The 7,994-nt window shown below is 37.6% G+C and overlaps 1 pseudogene; it reads left to right on the plus strand.

The window, feature by feature from the left end:
• Positions 1 to 1,206: 1,206 nt before the first annotated feature.
• On the plus strand, positions 1,207 to 6,893 carry LOC101401637 (olfactory receptor 1f45-like; annotated as a pseudogene).
• Positions 6,894 to 7,994: the final 1,101 nt, after the last annotated feature.

The following is a 7,994-nucleotide window of genomic DNA, read 5'->3' on the forward strand; positions in this document are numbered from 1 at the left end:
TGCCAAGCAAGAATGCTATAACCAGCAAAAATGTCTTTCAAAAATGAAGGTGAGATAAAAAATTTCTCAGACAAATAAAAGCTTAGGGGGTTTATCACAACTAGATCTGCCTTATAGGAAATGCTAAAGGAAGTTCTTCCAGTTGAAAGGATGCTAAACAGCAATACAAAAATATAAGAGAGTACGAAACTAACTAGTAAAGGTAAATATATAGAAAAAACAGAATATTTAAACTATAAAACTCCTAGAAGAAAACACAGGGAAAAATCTACTTGACACTGGCCTTGGCCATGATTTTTTGGATATGAGACCAAAAGCACAAACAACCAAAGCAAAAATCAACAAGTGGGACTACATCAAGCTAAAAAGCTTCTGCATAGCAAAAGAAACAATCAACAAAATGAAAAGACAATCTACAAAATGGGAGAAAATATTTGCAAACCATATATCTGGTAACGGGTTAAAATCCAAAAGATATAAAAAATTCATACAATTCAGTAGCAAGAAATCAAATAACCTAATTTTTAAAATGGCCAAAGGACCTGAATAGATATCTTTCCAAAGAAGACATAAAAATAGCCAACAGGTACATGAAAAGATGCTTAACATCACTAATCATCAGAGAAATGCAAATCAAAGCCACAATGAAATATAACCTCACTCCTGTTAGAATGGCTATTGTTAAACAGACAAGCGATAATAAGTGCTGATGAAGATGTGGAGGAAAAGGAACCCTTGTGCACTATTGGTGGGAAAGTAAATTGGTACAGCCACTATGGAAAACAGTATGGAGGTTTCTCAAAAAATTTACAATATAACCACCATATCATCCAGAAATCTCAGTTCTAGGTTTTATCTGAACTAAATGAAATCACTACATTGAAAATATATCTGTATCTGCCTGTTCAGTACAGCATTATTCACAATAGCCAAGACATGGAAACAGCCTAAGTGTTGATAGATGAATGGATAAAGAAAATGTGATATATATACACATGTTATTCAGCCATAAAAAATAATAATATTACGCCATTTGAGAAAACATGGATGAATCTGGTTGACATTATGCTACGTGAAATAAACCAGACATAGAAAGAAAAATACTTCTTGATTTCACTTTTATGTGGAATTCTAAAATGGTTCAATACATAGAAGCAAACAGTAGAACTTTGGTTAATTAGAGTGAGGAGGTGGGGAAATGGGGAGATGCTGGTCAAAGGGTACAACGTAGTAGTAATGTAGGATAAGTCTAGAGATCTAATGTACAGCATGATGAAAACAGTTAATAATAGTGTATTGAATACTGAAAATTTGTGGAAAGAGTAAATTGCGGGTGCTCTCACCACAAAAAAAAAGGTAACTAGGTGAGGAAATGGATATGTTAATTAGCTTCAGTGTAGTAATTTCACTATTATTTCAAATCATTGTGTTGAACACTTTAAATATATGCTTATTTTATTTTTAAAAATTTAAAATTAATAAATATTAGTATCTAAAATTATCCTCCTACGGTCTACCTAGAGTGGGCATTCATTACTTCTGTCTTCTCAACATATATGCATACTCTCACTACATTGTGATCATTCCTCAGATTTCCTAGCAGCTGGGAGCAGGCATGGGAAATCGGTTGTACCAATCTGCAATACAACACGCATGTTATCAGGCATGAATTCAGCCTTGTCTTCATGTGGCAGAGGGATATTGTCCTTCTGGGGCATCAGTGACAGATCTATAATTTAGGACCAAGAACTCTAAAAGCTGAGTAACGACAGCAGTGCTATTTTTTTCCAATAAGGCCTTCTCAGTGTTCTGGGGTCTCGTGACTGATAGAATAATTCAGAGTCTGACTCTCTTTACCTCCAGCATAGTCTGAGAGCTATCAAATATGATTTGATAAGTAATTATCAGCTTAAATTAGCCAATATGGATTATTTTGTTTGAAAACTAAAAACTCACCAAGAAAATTCACAACTCTTCTCTATGACTTAATCCTCATTTAATTAGCACACACACACAATGGTTGGACCTAAAATTTTAGCAGAAATATATGGTTTATTATACTGGAGGATCTTCTTTTTCATGATAATGGCTCTATCTTATCCAAGAAACTCAATCTCTAGGGGGAAGTTTTTGTTGAATCAGACTAATTGGCTTCTAGGCCTCCTTTCATGAGGAATGAATGATTTGTCTTTGTCTTTTTCTTAAACACAATTAGATAAGGATATAATTCTGGGTGGTGAGGTGAATTGTCCTACAACTAAATAGCTAGCTATATCCTTTAGTTCTTTATTCTCACTATTATCACTCCTCTCCCTATCTTTGAGCCTCACATAATGGAAGGAAGCTCTTACTTCTATTTGCTCATATTGGGTGAAACATCAGTAGGTACTTGCCACATGTGTGGCCACATTCTCTCCTAACATTCATCCCTAAATAAATGCTTTAGATGGCTTTTTCCCTTTCCTTCTAGACCCTAGTTGTCAGAGATAAGAATAAAAAATGGTGCTTAGCTTTCAAGTTGCTAATATTAGCCACTAGATATTTCCATAAAAGCAGTTTAACATGTAAGATATTTTCTTATAGCTGGACTTATGACATGGTTTCATCAATGTATGCCAAGGCCCTTGATTCTCTGGTCCATCCCACCTGCACACTAAGAGCATTAGATAGAATAGATATTTCTAAGATCATCATTTAGAGGGTGGATATTAGGTAAGTGTGCAAGGGGGCATTTGATAAATGGAGTAATGAGATCAGATTTCAAAGTGGACCATAGAGAGTGCAGTTCTGCATTTGGTGGGTTAGATATCCTTGAAAGTGTATTTCATTTGTGTATCTATTTCCAAAGCATTATGTAAATCAGTCCAGATATAGGAAAATATCTTACATGGTAAAACTGCTATTGTGGAAACATCTGGTAGGAAGTTGAATATATGAGTCTAGAGTTAATAAAGAAGAATTGAAAATATAATTTGATGGTTATCTGTTTATAGATATATAGAGCATGGAATTGGAAAATAGACAAGAGGAGAGGCACAAAAGTGAATAATAAGAAGGAGGAAGAACCAGCCAAGGACATGAGAAGGAGTCATCAGTGAATTAACTGGAAACCCAAGAGAGTGCAGTGTGTGTCCCGGAAGCAAGACAAGGAAAGAGTTTGAAGTAAGGAAAGAAGGATAAACTGTCTCTTTTTTTTTTTGAGGAAGATCAGCCCTGAGCTAACATCAGATGCCAATCCTCCTCTGTTTTTTTTTTTCCTACTGAGAAAGACTGGCCCTGGGCTAACATCCGTGCCCATCTTCCTCCACTTTGCATGGGATGCTGCCCCAGCATGGCTTGACAAGTGGTGCATTGGTGCGTGCCCAGGATCCGGGCCTGTGAACCCCGGGCCACCAAAGCAGAGGGTGCACACTTAACTGCTTGCGCCATGGGGCTGGCCCAAGGATGAACTGTCTTAAATCTTGTTGAGAGATCAAGTAACTTAAGGACTGAGAATTAAACTTGGACATTGACAAGACAGATTTCAGTGAAATGATAAGGACAAAATCTTGATTGAAGTGTATTCAAGAGAGAATGGAAGGCAAAACAATGAGTTTGGAAAGTAACAGACAATAAGTAGTAGAGACAATTTGAATTTGAAAACTTTGTCATAAAGAGTGAAGAAGTGGGCCACTAGCTGGAGAAGGCTGTAGGGACTCTCTAGAGTATTAGGATGGTCCATCTGAGGCTGAAATTTTAAAGATGGATAGAAAGGAACTTCACAACTTATAGATGTTAAAATATCATTTAAATAACTTCAGTACTGAGCCACACCTGGCCTGAGATCTAATGTTAACTATACATTTTCCAGACGAATATACTGGAGATGGATATAACAACAGTGAGGGAAATCAATCAAAATCAAGAAGATACAACCTGGAAGAAGATTTAAAAACATGAGAGGTTTAGCCCTCCCTAAGCTGAAGGAAGTATTGTTCAGAAGGGATAAAGGAGTAGGGCAAGACTTAATCTTGTATGTAAATGGGGAACTTCCAGTTTCCAATAAAAAAGATTGGAAACTTCCAGTTTCCAATAAAAAAGAAGTAGAAGGGGACTACTTAAAGGAGCATAATATATTCCCCTCTCTTGCCTTCAGTATCCATTAACTAACTTACTAATTTAGTAACAAATACTATCTTTTTTATTGGGGAAAATGGAAATGGAAGGAAAAGGAAAGAAAGAGTAATAGAGATAATAAAATAGTATATTATGCTATATATTTTGAATTCTATTCAGCAAACTAGTAGCATCCACATCACCTGATGTCAGAGCATGTTAGAAATGCAAATTCTCAGGCCAGCCCCATGGCCTACTGGTTAAGTCCAGCTCATTCTGCTTTGGCAGCTTGGGTTTGGATTCTAGGCACAGACCTATACCACTTGTTGGCAGCCATGCTGTGGCAGTGACCCACATACAAAATAGAGGAAGATTGGCACAGATGTTAGCTCAGGAAGAATCTGCCTCAGTGGAAAAAAAAAATAGACAAATTCTCACATCCCACCCAGAAAGTCATATGATTTCTGGCAGATGCTTGCAGCATGAATCATAGTAATTGGAATGGAATCAGTGAAGACAATCAAGCTGCTGATGAAATAAGCTAGGAATGAGTTGATGAAAGAAAGTGCAAAGAAAGTACTTGTGAAAACACTGAGAAAGAGACTGAAATCAGGAACATTTTATAGGAAATAAAAGTTATAGCACTTAGTCTGGACTTGAAGGATAAACAAAATGGATGAATCGGTATTTTCAACCCATGATGAAATATTGGTGAAATATTGAAGTAGAAGTGGACTACTTAAAGGAGCATAATATATTCCCCTCTCTTGCCTTCAGTATCCATTAACTAACTTACTAATTTAGTAACAAATACTATCTTTTGTATGCCAAGCACTGGGGACACAATGGAGAGGAAATAACTGACTTGATCTCTGCCATAACGTACCTTAGGGCCTTGTGAAGGAGACCAATATTAGTTAATGACTTAAATATTTACACAAAATAAACATGATTACATCTTCCATATTGCAGCTTTGATAATCTACGAAGGTGCTATGACAGCATAGAAAAGGTAGGGTTGCCTTAATCAAAGAAGCAAAGGGAGACTTTTCTAAGCCACCAATAGATCTGATATGGGAAAGATGAGCAGGAGTTGACCCAGAGTGAATAGAAGGAACATGGTGCACATGAGGGAGTGCAACACAACCAGTGTGCTGGGGGACAAGGAATGAGTGGACTGTGGTACAAGATGAGGCTGGTGTGATACCTTGAGGTCAAAACATAGTGAGCTTTGTTAGACATAGTAAGGTTTTGTATTTTTTATAAAAGCAATGTTTCTCCAGAGACCTACTTTTAAACAAGGAAGTGACATGATCAGATTTTCTTTTCTGAAAAGATTACTCTGGCTGTGGTGTGAATACATTGGATGGGACAGGAGTGGGCATGTTAAACTGGTTAGGAGGCTAGCAGTACTCAAGCCAATCAATGATAGCTTGAACTAGAGTAGTGACTGTGTAAATGGGTAGGAGCATTTATTGAGCTCTTACTATGTGCCAAGCACTAAGCTAAGTACAGAGATGCAGTTTTTGCCTTCAAAGACTCATGGTCTTGTGATCAAAATAGACTCACAAACAAGTAGATATACCATCCCATAATACAAAGTTCAATTAAGAGCATTCTTTCACACTTAAAGACATTCAGGAAGTCTCTGTTGTTCCCTTCATTTCCTCACCTTTGGCCTCCTCACTTTGGCCATCGTTTATGAAGACAATGCTTGTCCCTCTCATTGTTATTTTAGTTTCTTTTATCCTTTCTTCACATTGGTGGTATGAAAGAAACCCATTGGCAAGAGACGACTTCAGTTGCTATCTGCTTCAGTAGCTGACAGTCGGTGAATCCTCTTTATGCTGATTCCTTCCTTGCAGCACACCACGGCCCAGAACAAACTGCAGCAAGAACACTGACTTTGTCCTCTCAGGGCTGTCCAGTGACTCAGAGAAACGGCAGTTCCTTTTAGGTCTCTTCCTGGCCCTCTAGTTGCTGAGCCTCCTAGGGAACTTGCTAGTTCTGCTGGCTTTGGTGCTGACATCCACCTCCACACTCCCATGTACTTCTTCCTCAGCCAGCTCTCCCTGGAGGATCTCTGCTTTACTTCCACCACAGCTCCCCAAATCCTGGAGTCTTTATGGACAAGCAGCAGATCAATCTCTTTTTCTGGATGTCTGGCCCAGTCATACTTCTTTGCTGTTTTTGCTAATACGGACAACATGCTTTTGATTGCCGTGGCTATCAATCACTATGCTGCCATGGCCATCGTCTGCACTATCCACTCCTAATGACTCCTTGCAGATGTGGGCTGCTGGTTAGTGGGCCATGGAGAGTGGCCCACTCCAACTCTCTTACCCATGCCCTGTTGCTATCCTTCTATATTAATCAAGAGATTACTCACTTTTCCTGTCATCTTGGTCCACTCTTACAGCTTTCCTGCTCTAATACTCATGTAAATGAGGACCTAATGATGGTTTCAGCTGGATTAAGAATCAGCCCTTTCTTCCGTGTCATAAATTCTTATGTCCATGTTTTCCAAGCTGTAGGTAAGGTTCCATCAACATGGGAGAAAAAGAAAGCCCTGGCTCTTTGCAGCTCCCACCTCTCCATGGTCATCCTGTTTTATACTACAGTCTTTACCATCTACCTGAAGCCACCATCAACTTCTTATTCCTCTGTTTACTGCTGTAGTGTAAACCCTGGTAACTCCCACTCTCAACCTTTACATTTATAGTCTCAGAAATAAGAACATGAAGAGTTCACTGAAAAAGATTCTTGGCGTTCAGGATAGGGATATCCCTGGGGATTAGTGATAATCCCCACAAACAAACACTTTGGGAAAAATCATCCCCCACTTCCCCACCATGTTACATAGTGAGTCAGTACAAAGGCTGTCACAGAGGATTACATGATCTATTGAAAAGAACACTGAAATAGAAACCAGGCAAACAAGGTTCAAGGTCTCATTCTGGGTGGGTGTTTCGATTTATATTTTATACCTAAGGGTGGATTAGATTATCTGTTCTTTAAATTGACTTCTAAGCTAATATCATTGAAACTTGATCATCTATTGCCATCACTACCACCATTTTTCTCACCAGTGCCATTTCTATCAGTGGTTTAATAATGAAGATCCTCACTATCAGCTTTACTATAATTGATATTATCATTATTGTCATCAGAGTGACCATACAAATTATCATCTTTAATACTATTCCCATCAATACTGCCAGCACCATCACCATTAGTAAGAGTGGCAACTTATTTGCTGTTTTTCCCCTTTTAATGACTCATTTTTCAGAATATTTTATATATTTTTGTGTTTGTGCTATATTTGAGAATGCCTGTGGAGATTCTACAACTCATGGCTGAGAATTGGAAGACAGGCAAGAGTAGTATTATTTTTTTCTAATAAAATAAAAGAATATTTCCTACATGTTTTATTTGTGACTTTTGTTCTGCAAAAATAACGTGACCTATGTATCACTCAATGAATGGATTCTTCTTTCAATATAGACTGTTAAAGAGTGATACAGAGAAAGGATTTATTGCATTGCATTATAAAAACACTCTAATTCAGTCACTATATGTCAAGCTTGTCTCTCTATATATCCATGCACTGCGTCAAAGCAGAGAATATGCTTTATGTTTCTTTGTACCACCCCCTGTAGTTCATATTATTGTACATTGTGTATTATAGAGTCATATTAAACATCTGATGATTAATTCTATTCAGAAGAAGTCTAGGTAAATGGATTAGATAGAGCTCTAATTTAGGAAGGGTACCCTGAGATTTTCAGACTATAATCTCTGTTCAGAATCTGCATCTGACCTATTCTTAGCATGGACTTTCATTCTAGATCATCTAGAAGTTAATACCTTCTTTCCAAATATAACCTAATGACTTATCA

Source organism: Ceratotherium simum, chromosome 13 (genome assembly GCF_057802395.1).
Source record: "Ceratotherium simum simum isolate JZ-2026a chromosome 13, ASM5780239v1, whole genome shotgun sequence".
Classification (NCBI taxonomy): Eukaryota; Metazoa; Chordata; class Mammalia; order Perissodactyla; family Rhinocerotidae; genus Ceratotherium; species Ceratotherium simum.